The sequence below is a fragment of the Grus americana genome, chromosome 2 (genome assembly GCF_028858705.1).
Source record: "Grus americana isolate bGruAme1 chromosome 2, bGruAme1.mat, whole genome shotgun sequence".
NCBI lineage: Eukaryota > Metazoa > Chordata > Aves > Gruiformes > Gruidae > Grus > Grus americana.
The window spans coordinates 23,445,827-23,459,589 of record NC_072853.1 but is presented as its reverse complement, the minus strand read 5'-3'; positions in this window follow the sequence as shown (position 1 = coordinate 23,459,589).

Sequence of the window (13,763 nt, the reverse complement as noted above, 5' to 3'; positions counted from 1 at the left end):
TAGGCTTTAAGCAGTTTCCCTTTTCTTCAAATGCATTTTCCCTGCTGCTCTCCACACAGCTTTTTGTTCGATGACTTGCACTTTCACTATCTCAGACTGTCAGGCGTACTTGTCAGCAGTGAGGAGCAAAAACTCATTTGTAGTTAGACACATTTGCATATAAAAGTACATATATGTGTGTTTATTTACAGTCATTCTTACTTTACTTTCTTATATGAAAGGAAGAAATGGAGGGATGGGGGGAGAATGACCCCAGATATCTTTTATTCTCCCTCTGACACAGCATTTAGTTCTTTCTTCTTCCCCCCCCCATCCTTTCTCCCATAAGTGCTTTGTTATTCTTCCCTGTGCTTAACCATATTTAATTAAATGTGGATGGGTAGCAAGGCAGGGTTACCCACACACTAGAAGAGGACAGCAGGGGTTTTGGGGGGGTTACCCTCACTCAGGCCAGGGAAGTCCGTAGGAACAGCTCTTAAAAGTCGGCGAATGCTGTCAGGACTCGAAGGTGCAGTGGTGGTTACTCTTGGTGCTAACCAGGCTGATGCTAGAAAATGGAGATGTTCTGATTGTTGGTTTATTTTTTTTTTCCCCTGGGAACAGGAAAATGAGGAAAGACAGCCTAGCAAAGGGCATTTCTCCAGAGACCAGGAGATGATTCTGCAAATCTATGGCCTGCGAGGGGAAAAAAGAAGAGTTGGCAGCTCTGTTGTGTGCTCTTCTGCTGTCAGGAGCTACTTTTTCGAAAGCTGCTTGCTCAAAATCCTGACTGTTGTGACTTTTCTACATACCTTTCTGTGCTGATTCTCAGGCTACATGGTTATACTGTATATAGGGGTATTCTTATGCAGTCTTTGTGTGCTTCTGTAAGGCTTTGAGCTTCTTGCCCCCACTTAGCAAAAGCAAGATGATTGGAGTATTACCATCATTCTGGAATAAAACATTTATTAACATTTTTAGGAATATGTCCTAGCTACCTTTACTTCTTTTCTTGGCCACAGCCTGTGATTTACAAGCCAAACTTCAAGCTTTGCACAAGGGAATGAGATCTTTCATTCCTCTCCTTTGTAGTCTGATGGTGCCTTTGGATCAACTGACACCCTTCATCCTCCAGACGGTTGTGTAGGTTGACCCAACTGAGACCCAACTTTAGTGAAGGATGGATGCATTTTAGACTTATTTTCTCTTTGTTCCTTCCCCCTCCCACCCCCCAGTGGTCTAAAATGAGTCAGATTTCTGACTCTCTGTCAGGTGCCAGTGGTAAAACCTATAAATTGTGGGTAAGGTTGCTATTTTCCATCACTGAGTGGAAAGTAGAGCTGCTGTATCTCACATGACCTTTCTCTCTGCCCCATCAAAGATGTCCTCAGAACCACCTCTAACATCCTCACCTGTCTGTCCATAGTCTAGTTTTATAAAAAATGACACATTTAGCTGAAGAATCAAAGTACCAGTGAGTCCTGCATAAGTAATCCCGTACCTTGGGTTAAAATCCTCAAATGATTTTGTATATGGACTGGTTTAAGTATATATGTTAGAGAGTTAGTGCATGGTTGGAAGTGTCCCCAAGGATGATTCCACAGATTCGACTGTCAGTAAAATGCAAAGGTCATTTTCACAAAAACAATTTAAAAATGTTTGCAAATATCTTGTCACCAAAGTGACAAGTATCCAAGAAGGATGTCAGAATACCCACCAAATAAATGGCACAGAAGTGATGAATTGTAAGTTACCACGTTCCCTGATTCTGAAAAAAAAGTAATGTAAAATGGCAACTTCCTTCACAGAACTTGTCACCAAATGACGAAGATAAATCAGCGCTGCTCTTTACTTCCTACTGACCTTTCTGAGAAAGGAAGCTAGATGCTGTTCTTCCTTGTTTAGAAAAAGCTCCTGAAAGGTATGAAAGACCGTAAGTTTGCACAGGGGTCACTAAGAGCTGAATTTAATCTAAAGAACTTTTACTTCTGACATTCAGTGTATGAGATGGAGGAGAACATCAGGACCTGGCCAAACTTGAAGGGCTGCAATAACTTTCAGTAACCAGTTAGCTGGAAGGAGGGTTTGAGAGGTCTGGGTGAAGGCTGTCATGTAGGTATAGGTCCGTATACGGATCTCATTTGGTTCCTTTCATTGTAGTGTTTAAGTGCATTACTGACATATTGAATGTAAAAGCGTGCAAATTCTTGAATCGCTGAGAGCTCATTTTGAAAACAGGTACCTCAGCATTGCTTTGGGTGTATCTACTTTCCCATGGAAAATTCAGATTGTTTCTGTACCTGTCCTGATTTTGCAATATTAGGTGCAAACTCAAAAGCTGTGCGGAAGAGCAAAGTTCATCACTCTTGAATGAGGTTGATTAATCAGACTATTTTGAGATGCAGCTAAGGAGCGTTTTAGGAATGCTGCTGCAGTCATCAGAACCATGAAGAAATCAAATGAAACATCCCCAACATCAGCAACAAAAAGGAGATTGAACATGAGTGTTTGAAAACACTTGGCTAGACAGAGGCCTGCAAGTGGAATATATGCAGTTTATATATTATGATTTTATTATATTCTCATTCCTAACTGATTGCCCAATGCTGAGGTATTTGTGTGTCTTTCAAAGAAATATATATACTGAAACATCATATCCCATATGTTTTCTTCTCCATTTCTCCCTACAGGAAGCAAGACGGATGGTGCCAAAACGGGTGTGCTTTGCCCTGGGATGCATGAAGGCGGTTGGCCACCTGCTTCACTGGGAGCACCAACTGAACGTGGGTCGTCCGGGACTGGAACTACAAGTTTGAGTGAATTTAATACAGTGTTGATAAAATAAGCATGTATTGGTCTTATCCCAATCCTCCACACAGGACTGAATTACACTCTGAATTACTGAATTACTACTGGAGTAGTTCTGTTGGTTTATACATGAAAACAGTTCTTTTATTTTTGCAAACAATAGCCATTGAGATTTGGGAACTTGGAACTCTTTTTAGCTTGTATTCATTTCCATTATGTGTAACTGCTCTTGAGTGAGCAAGATAATACTTAAAAAGTGTTACCAGAAGCAACAGGATGTCTTGAAGCAAACTTGAGACTAACATCATACTATTATACCTACTTTGATTTATTTTTGAGCTTATTTTTTATTTATTTGCACTTACTAGCTAATGTTATTTTAATGTTGATTGTCAGGAAAAAGGCTCCATAACATCTTGTTTCAAATCAGTTCTGCCACTTAATTTCAGAGCTTCTTGTCTTGTATGCATTTATCCTGAGTTTGTATCTTATTTTTTAAATTATCAATTATTTATTTTCTTTACATTCTTTAGAAATATACTGTAGCTGTTAGAGTTGAAGGCATCAGAAAAATACCCTGAGGATTTCTGGAGGACCTCAGAAATGAAATAGTGTAGCTGCTATAGGATACAGGCAAACTCTCACTATAAATATTTGCCATTAAAAGGATCAATGGGTAATGTATTGAACCTGTATTTTTATAAGGTAATTCAAGGAATTAATAATACAGTGAATTTTGTATTAGGTGATCATTTGAAGTTAAAAATGGAATAATACAGCACCTCAAAGTCATTTTATGAGATGGTCTAGAGCAGAAAAATTTCATTAATCTCTTACTGGTATCTGAATGGCTCAGTAGAGGTATGGAGAACCGACTAATATACTTTATTTAGATTTTCACAAGCCCTTGGTAAAATTATCACAACAGGCTACTAAAGAAATTCAAGCTGTACTTTTACAAGGGCAACTTAGGCCCCTAAATACGTATTTAAGTAACTTTATTCAAGTTATAGGCCTTAATGGCATTTGTAATCTTGAAGGTTTGCTTAATACAGTAGGAATTTACAATTTCCACTGGTAAAATTGCTCAGTTCCCTTGTTTTTGCTGCCGAGCATGTGCAAAACCATCTTGGCAGCTCCAGGCTGCTAAGCCCCAAAGAAATACATAAAATAAGCATTTTCTTGCAAGTTTCCTCACAACTGCCTGTCAACTTCAGTTTTGCATCCCAGCAACCAGTTTCAACTCATTTTATTTTATACTGACTACATTTATCACAATTTATTATATATTCTTGATAGGATATTGAAAGAGGCTCTCAGGGCCACAGATTGCTGCTGAAATGTTAGACAACATTTGGCATGAACAGGATCAGAAATTAAAAACTGGCATTTTTTTTAGCCTGCTTGCCTCTGAAATGAGGTTTATGAGATTGTGTTGTTTATCTCTCTGTACATTCAGCAATTCCCCTTAAAAATTTTGGGACCCAATTTCAACCAAATTTGAAAGATGAGCTGAAATCTCAAGATAAATAAGGTCTGTGAAAAACTGCAGCTGTACAGAGGACAAAGCGCGTAATTAAATGCCTGTGCTGTGGCAAAGGCAGGTGGAAGCCAGCCTTTATATAGCGGTTGAGAGCCGTCAGCCTGCCAGAGTGTGCTCAAAGATTTTTGATTGAGCATAGCATGTGCCCTATATGGAGAGTGGGCTTCAGAAGGGAACCTAAGGCTATTGGTAGAGGAGATTTTAGGAGACAAAGAACACAAGTCCATGAAAACAATCAATCAAACCCCACCTTGTTTGTTGTATTTCTTGCAGAGCAACTGGATTCTCTTGCCCTGCCTTTTCTTCCTCCTTCCCACCCTGAACACCTTTTTTCCTCCCAGAATCTCCAGAGTCTGTTACTATCTTTGTATTCCCCTTGCTCTCCTGGCTCAGCATTAATTCCTGTAACTTAACCGGCCTAAGAGTTCTGTCTGATTTAGTAATGAGGTCTCAGATATACCCTGGTGGGAGCCAGTTAATGGCTGTTCTTCATCCAAAAAGTTCAACCAGGCTGTTAGGATGTACTCATGTAAATAGCTGTAACAAAACTAATTGGTACTGACCCCTTTCCACCCTGACTGGAGGATCTCTTGCTTTGGTATTTATACTCATCAAACATTTGTGGATTCTTACTGTGCCCCCCTGCCAGCTACCTGACGTTTTAAAGACCCAGCTGTTGTGTGATGGGACTAGTGAATCTAGTTTAAAAGCAGCTAACTACAATTAAACAAATTGTATTTTTTTAAAATCTATACACACATTTCAAATAGTATATCCAACCCAACATCACAATGATTTTAGAATATTCGTATAAAGTATGGAGGCTTATGGCTGTCCCGCAGGATCTGTATTGCTCTAAAAAAAGTGTGAGTTGTGTATTTTACAAATTAGCTTAGCTGGAGAAACAAAGAAAAATGCTTTGTCTCCTTTTTGTCTTTTCTGTTAGGTTCTTCCTCAAGATGGATACCTTATCTAGCATGGAAAGTTTTTGCAGCTCTTCTCTGGTCAATTATCTAAACAGGACACAATTGAGCTGATGTCAAAACAAAGAATAGACACATACATAGTACTGGGCTGTGATAAATGCTGCTCTTCTGCACAACTTCCCAGCTTGTGAAACCTGTCTGGTTTTGCATAATAGATAAGCCCCAGGAAGTATAAAATTAGTGGCAGTGCTTGCAGTGTGGCCAAGTTACAGTTTTACAGTCGTTTAAAGGTCAGCAGCAAATTGACATCTACACCCAGTCCTGCAGGATAAGGCTCTGTAAGGACAAAGCTCTCAGGCAAATGTCGGCATGATTTGCCTGAGGCCGAAGAAGGAGTTGAGATCCCACCCTGTCACTTGCAAGCCAGAGCCAGTTACTGAGCCAATCTTGCTCATCATTTATCTAGGGCAGACTTTGAAACCTAAGCCTCAAGGAAGGATTTTTGGAGCAAAACCTCCAGGCCTAAGGTCTCACAGGGCAGGTATTCTTTTTTCCCCCCGATTTCTGGATTTTCTTTTACTTATTACTTAACTTGAAAATGAGGTTTTCATGAGAAGAAAGTTAAACTGCTGAAGGAGGCTACCAAGTTTATGGATGTTATTATCTCTCAAATAGTTAATGTCTCACTTCTCAGTTAAACAAACTTCTTTTTCAAACTTGGCAGGCTTCTGGCTAGGCTAATTAAGAGTGCAGCTAGGCTGTAACCAAACGATCTCTATGATACAATAAGCAGCATGTGAGCAGCAATAATAGCAGTAGTCTAACTTCAGAATGCAGTGAGTTCCTCTGAGCTTCACCAACAGATTTGTTGATCAGCTCCAGATTTTACAATGTCATTTTTCTTCTTCTTTAACAGAAAAACTGTCACCAGAGCTGGTTACAGCTCATGCCTGCAAATGCAAAAAGTTGTATGGAGACAACAGCGCGCAGGAAGACTTGCTAGGCCATTGATTAAGATGTATACCAGTGCCAATTTTCAGAGACGATGGTTTGCACAAGGAAAGATCAGAACTGAAAAGCAGAGGTTGGGTGCTCTTCTAAGGAGAATAGGTAGAGGGGCAAGATTTGGGGGAAAAACCCTAAACCTAAAACACCTGCTGTTCCACCTGCTGTGAAAATAAAAACAAAGGAGAGTATTAAAAGAAGTTCGAGGTGTATCTAGTTTCAGAATTTAGCTGAAGAAAAAGAAGCAATAAAAATCACTACTACAGATGAAATCCATAGATGGTCTTAAAGGATGGAAAGATCTGTACTGCATCCTGCAACTATTGGAAAAGCAATGGGGCGGGGATGTTGATAAGCGGATTGTAAGACAAGGTGGAGATTCGGAAGTCTCCAGCTAGAGCTGTGGTTGATGTTCAGGCAGGAAGTTCTCGACATGTCCTGACCTCCACAGAGCATGCTTAAATCCCTAAGTCAGTGCGGTATATGCTACAGCTACTCAGCACTGACCAAGAAGGTCTCCAAACTATTTATTTTCTCCATCTCCTACAGATAGCTGGTGATGAGGCAAATGTGGTTAGGAGTTCTCTTTCTGATGAAACTTTTAAGCTCTTGGTGCACAGATCTACAATACCAAATGTACCCCTCAAACAGGTGGATGCAGACTCGGGGCAGACTTTTCCTGCAGGTTCTTGGGTAAGAAGACAGGCTGACATACACGTACCTCAGCTGTAAACCAAGAAGCCTCTCCTGGCACTTGTGCAGCGTGCCACTCCCAGCAAGATCTGGGAATTCGCTGGGCATGTCCTGCCTCCAGCTCACGTGGTCCCTGGCACCACTCCGACATTCACAGAACAATTTATATCTCCAGCGTATCACCTCTCCAAGTAAATAAAGCATAGCAGCTCAGAAGGGCTCTTCAATACATTCATTTGGATATATGGGACAATAAAGCGCTCTTTTTCTGTGCCTTGGTGCTTTCCCACCAACCAAAAATCCACACCCCCCCCGCCACGATCTTCCTCCCACAGACCAGCCTTGCTGGTGATTTTGGCCTGCTCCTCCCTTCCCCAGCACTCCCCAGCGAGCTTCTTGCTCTGACAAATTCTCCCTTGGCAACAATAGCTCCTGCTGGGTTCCTCCCAGTCTGTGGTCATGGCTACTGGGGTGTGAAGTGTTCTGCCCACCTGAGTCAGAAATGTTCGGCAGCTCCACTGACAGCACAACAAAGAGCAAGTCACCAGCTGAATTGTACCCAGCCATCCGGACTGTCTCAGCGGAAAGAGCTGGATGTGAGAATACCTGGCCCCAACGCTGCAAACTCTCAGATTATTTTTTCAGCTCTAACAGCCCGCAAACTGCTTCAAATTTATGAAGCCATCCTGCATGTCATTTAAAAGTGCATTTTCTTTAGAAAAAAAATAAATTGCAAAAATAAAAATGTTTCTCTACCAATAAACGAGCCTGTGTTATGTTTTGGGAGTGAAAAAGAATCCCTAAACTACATCACGAAAATACACAGTATATTATTTTGATTACAGTTGTTATAACTGAATACTTTTACAGATCTGAAAATGTTCAAAGGCATTTAAAAATAAAGGAGGCACTTTTTTTTTTTTTGCTCCTAGGGCTTTAAAAATCTAAATTCTATCTCCATGTTTGCTAGAGATCCTCTTCTCTGCTTCTTGTATACCGAGCTTCTTAAGTAAGATACTATTTTTCTTGGGGTTTTTGGGGAGGGTCTTAATTAATCTGAATAAAATACTTTCAGAGGGGGCTGGCTGCTGAGCCCACAAAATCATTGATGCTGCAGACGCAGTGTTTGTGAGGGGTGCGGTACCAGTGGGGGCTTGATCTGTAACCTAGCGGGGGGCATCTTGGCTGGACCGAGTGTGTGTGTTCTTTTCCTGTCACACCTGTTGCATCTTCCTCGGACCGTGTGTTCGTTACCATCAAGTTAACGACCCCGTGCAGTTGGCTGCCTGCAATGCTGAAGAGAATGCCTTTTATCAGGTTGTGGGGGGATTAACACGTGGTTTCCTTGTGGAGACGAAAATGGCAGGTTTCTGCATATGTTTGTTTCTTCTCATCTTGTTTTTGTGGTGAAGTAAGCCGAGGTCTGATTTGTTATCTGTAGGGTGGTTTCAGTCTTTCGCCATGCTGCTTACTGCTGTGGGGAAGGTGCTAGGGAAGCCTGATACTCCTCAGAAAGGGAATCTGAGTTGACTTATTTTACACAGTAATAATCATCGGACCTGATCTCCTTGCCCTTGGCTTTGAGCTCTGGCCAGCAGACCAGCAGGCTGCGATTGCTCTCAGGATCAACGTTCTGTCATTAATTTTTGGACAAATATGACAAATTTTTAGCAGGAGCTGAAGTTCCCTTTGTGGAGCCTGATATCAGGAGTGTGTTCTGAAGAAATGGGTTTGTCTTCTTGCAGATGGAGGAGTGAATTGAATCTGGGTCCCCTGTGTCCTGGGTGAATGCTCTTCCTGCTAATGTGCCGGGTTAAGGTGATGGGGAGGAGAAGGTAGGCGACTTGATTCACTGTTTGAGAGGAACACATGACACCTGGTTGCTGTTCTCCCAGCTCCATCTTCAGAAGAAGCAACTAGCTTTTAACTCCTGGCAGAGAGACATCCTTCCCCGCAACCTGGATGCAGGCAGAATGAAGATGCACCGTTGGCAAGATGGTGCAGGAAATCTGGAGGCCAGGCCTGCAGCAACAGCGTTTTCAGGAGACAACTGTCATGGCTCCATTGTGGCTGCATCGTGCACAGCGAGTGCAAAGTATACCTCTACGTAGGCAGAGAGCCTGTCCTCCGGGAAGTACCAAAATCTTGCCAGAACTTGATTTGATATGAGGTGGGTGGAGAGGAAAGGGAGGTTTCCATGTTTCACGCCGAAACGACATGCATATTTACAAGGCTCTGTGTTTGCGATCTTTCTTCCTGTGCTCTGTGTAAACAGGAGTCAGTCCCAGTTAGAAGGCAGCTGCGTCTGGGATGGGCTGTGGGTTGTTATTGTTATTTCCATAACACTTGCCTGTAAAGATGTCAACCTGCGCTGAGACCCAGTTAGGTTATAAACACAGCAAGCTGGAATCCCTTGGAGAAACAGAAAGATAGATGACTTGCCTGCAGTCAAACATAAGTCAGTGGCAAAAATAGTACCTGGGCTCTGGACTGAAAAACCAGCATGGAATCAGCCTGGTTGGTTTGGTGCTTCCCACAGCTCAGACGGATGTGAATATGTTGGGCTGAATTGGGATCTGTTAGATCTAATTGAGCCTTAGTTATAATACATTAAACAATTAAAATAATGAAGATCAGGCACAATCAAATTTCAAAACAAAGAGATTTAGCAAGATTAGACTGTTAAAACCGTACAGATGATGCCATTAATCTTGGAGGAGGTCCAACATAAACGATACAATATCTAGCCAGCTGGGAAGACAGCAAACTGGAGGTAGTATCAGGTTCCCTGCATAAAGTGTAAGGGAATAAATGTATTTTCCCCTTCCATTTTACATCTTTATTTTTAGACAAGAGTGAAATACTGAACATATCAAAACATGTATATGCGTGCACATATAATATAGGTGTGATGGCTATGAGTCATGCAAATTTGTGGACTTCAAGGAGGCAGGGAGTTCACAGCTTGCAATGCTTGGCGAATGATATATACTACTGTACTTCCCATTTATGTTTTTAAGAGTTATTCTGTTATTTATAGTAACTTTAGCACTGATGAAGCTGGCTTTGACTGACAACTCTGGGAGCAGAAGTTCTTTGTCCATAAACCAGGTACAGCACTTCAGGAGATGAGAGGGGGCTTTGGGCCCCACGCTCGTTCCTTTCCTGGCTTCTCCAGGGATCTCATCATCACCATTATCAACAGTAATGCTTTTATGACACTTTGTCATTTGTGAGAAGAACCCGCTGTGTTGTTCGCACGAAGCCAGATTCCCACCAGGAAACCCAGAGCTGGTGGAAGGTCCTGGAGCCCGGGCACAAAGCTGCGGGGAGGGAGAGCTGCAAAACACCCTGAAGCTGTTTGTGGGAGGCAGAGCATGGGGAAGAACAATGTGTAACAGTTGATAATAGAAAAGCAGGTAAATGTGACCAAAAGCCTGGCCTGCAGTTCACAGGTAAAATGATTTTACCAGAAAAGGAAATTCTTTTTAAAAAGCCAAAGAACAAAGACATTTGAGGCCTCCTCTGGGAAATAAGGATGAGCAATCTAAACTGCAGCTTTTCTTTGTATAATCGAACACTGTATTCCTGGAGGGATCTTTTTATTTGGTTCTTTGCTCTCTCTGATTCCTCTCAACAATGTACACAAGCTGCAGTACAAAAAAATAGAGATAGTCAGAGAGAAATAACACTGCACCAAGAGAATTTAATTAATAAGTCCTTGTGGGACTGTGGGTGACTATGGAAAGAATGGAGGAAGATGAGCGAAAAGAAATCCTCCTAATGTCTGAATGTACTAAGTATTTCATTGAAAGAAAGCAAAAGAGCCACCAAAAGGAGTTTATAATTCTTGGAAAACCTAAAAAAAGAATATTAGACAATGTATTCTCTTGTCTCTCTCAATTTTGCTTTAGACAGTCTTTCTTAGTACTGCACCACTTTCAAGGAGGAGAATTTGGGCCAAGGATTTAGCAACAGACATCTGAAGACCTCAGAAAAAGCAGAGGACTGGGGAACCAGAACAAAAGGAAAGACTCTCTCTCTTTTTCAACAACCACCACCTTTTCCCATTCTTCAGGAGACATGTGTGAAGTCCTACGTGGGTGGATGCCACGCACACCGAGACACAAACGCTAGGCACCCGTTGCTCTACAGCAGGCGGCAGATAGACAACAGCAATGCTGCTTGATCTCAGGCTGACCCAGGAACAAGAGGTTTTTGGCATACCGATCTTGACCTCTCTCTTCTGCCCTGTCAGCTGTTACCTCCCAGTGCCCTTGGGCTGGCTGAATGTGCTCTTGCTGATGGCCTTGATATCGTTCCCTGCACTGGTACTTGTGTTGGAGCTGGGCTTTTAGGTCTTCGGGTAAATCTTGGAACTGCAGATTAAAATCCCACATCTCTGCTTTTATTAGAAGCTTTGCTGAGGTCCAGAAGTTGCTGGAAGCCTGATACTCTCCACCATTTACTGGCTGTGAATTATGTAGATACTCGTATTTTTAATTTCCTTTCATTTAGCCGTGTGTGCAGGACCTCTGTCATGACCAGCAGGGAACTCTCCCCTGGGTACAGAGAGGCAATTCAGCATCTGTGCCAACCCTGGCTTGTAAAAGCCTGGCAGCTCTTGACAAACAAAGCCTAGAAATGTTGCTATTAAAAGCATTTATTGAATAAATCCATATGTGACAAAATGATAGCTGCAAAAAGCAGTGGAATTGTTTTTTAATGGATAAATCTTATTTGAAAGGTAAAGCAGAGCTGCGAAAGCTCAGAGAACAGTCACCTGAGGATAGAGCTTTGAGCAACGTGGGAAAAATTAGAACCACTATGAACAATATAGAGGATAATAGATTTGAGAACATGTCTGCTTTGAGTGGGAGCTTTTATGTAAAGAAAAGAGAGGATAAGCCTGGATTTAACTTCGGTATTTGAACGCTCTCACAAATAGAGATAGAAGAACAAACCCTCATTCCCTCTAGCAAGCCTGCAGCAGCTAGAAACAAGAGGACCCCTGTTCTTCTACGCAGGGGTCAGCAGGCTGCGAAGGGGTGCAGTGGGCAGGCTCTGACCTCCCTGCGAGCCAGGCCACTGAGCTGCAGGGCCCCCGGGTCTGCCTTTGCACCTTGGCTGCACATCGCAGCAGCCCGTCAGTCTGCGCACAGCCTCTCTGTTTCAGGGAGGCAGGGTGCTGAGCTGGGACGGTTGAAATCTCCCTATGGGGGGATGGGGGGAGCAAAGGAGCAGCGATTGTGTAAAAGCTGTTGCAACAACCAGCTCTGCTGGAAATCCAAAATCACCATGGGAGAGGATCCTATTTTTGTGTTTCTCTGCTTAAAGTGTCTTTGCTTTGGCCTTGCTTGGGTGATCAGAACGTGCTCTAGACACCAAAAAAGAAGAAGAAAAAAATGTCATTCTTTGAAAAGAGCATCTGAGCAGTGTTTAGCCATAAAAAATAAACGAACTTTGGCTATCTGAATTGTTTCTTAGGATGCTGAAAAGAATCTGTCGTGATGGGCTTTGGGCAGGTGATCACTGGGGGTGGATGTGGTGACCCAGAGGTGCAAAATAACCTCTCCGGGAATAAGCGGTCTCCTGTGAGGACAGACAGCTCCCGTGACTGCTGCTGACATACATGAATGCAGTATGGAAACACTCAAACTAATTCAGGAATTTCTTGGCACACATAATGTCCACATTAGGGAAATGTTTTACATCATTTGAGGGATGGTCTAGCTTGTCCAGTCTCTTCAAAGAGATTATCTGAGAAACTATGAAAACATAGCATATCAGGATTATAAAGGTTTACTGAGAGATCAGATAGAAATGAAAGGGAGGACAGAAAAATATTATGGAACAATGAAAACAAATAACATCCAAAACCATAATATCAGAACTGATCCTGCAGAGAACTCCAAGATGAATATCACATGCAAACTTGTATTTAAGAAGATATTTGGGAAGTAATGAGTTCAATCTAGCAAGGAACAGATTTTTCAGAATCAGACATAGCAAAACAGTCAGAAGCACCTACTATGTTTGGAATATTACACATGCAGGTGCAAGTGCTCAATTTAGAAATGAGTCTCTGACATTCCTGCTCACAGTCTAGGAGCAAGTGAATGTTTGTGTGCACCTATTGCTGTAAATCAGTCTCGTCACTTATGAATATCTTGCTTTTGGAAATGTCAATATTTTCTGGGGAAAAAAGAAAGTTCTCTCTTCAGTTTCTTCCCAAAATAGGATGCCTAATGTTGGTAAAATTGTAGACCTTTTATTTCAAGATAGATCTACACTGGCTTTTCTGTAATAGCAGTTTTCCCATCTACTGCTTCCCAAAGTGGTTGTGGTAGAGCTGTGATATATCATCAAAGAATTTCATGTGCTCAGTACTTGTAAACCATCTTTTTATTAGAAAACATCCTAGTGAAAAAAGAACCATTATCCAAAATTGGGGATATTTAAACTTTCAGAAGTGTCTAGGATCCTTAATTTCTACCTTACTCTTGAAAAAAAAAAAGATGGCTAAAAGAAAAAAACCTCAATTCAACACCTTATCCAGGGGAGAATAGCTAGAAAATGGAGAACAGAAGCACATTACATTTAATTCACATGTAAAATTCTCCCTTTGCATTACAAGTGAGCCAGGGTACCACTGCTATATTTCAGCCCCCAACTAAAGTAGCTGGAATCCCATGTAAATAAAGCCCAGCTCTGCTGTCTCGTCTTCCTTCCTCCTTTGCCTGGTGGTTCTGTTGTTCTGGGGGTGAACATGGGATGCTCTCCTTGCTACCAACCCCAGCCACACCATT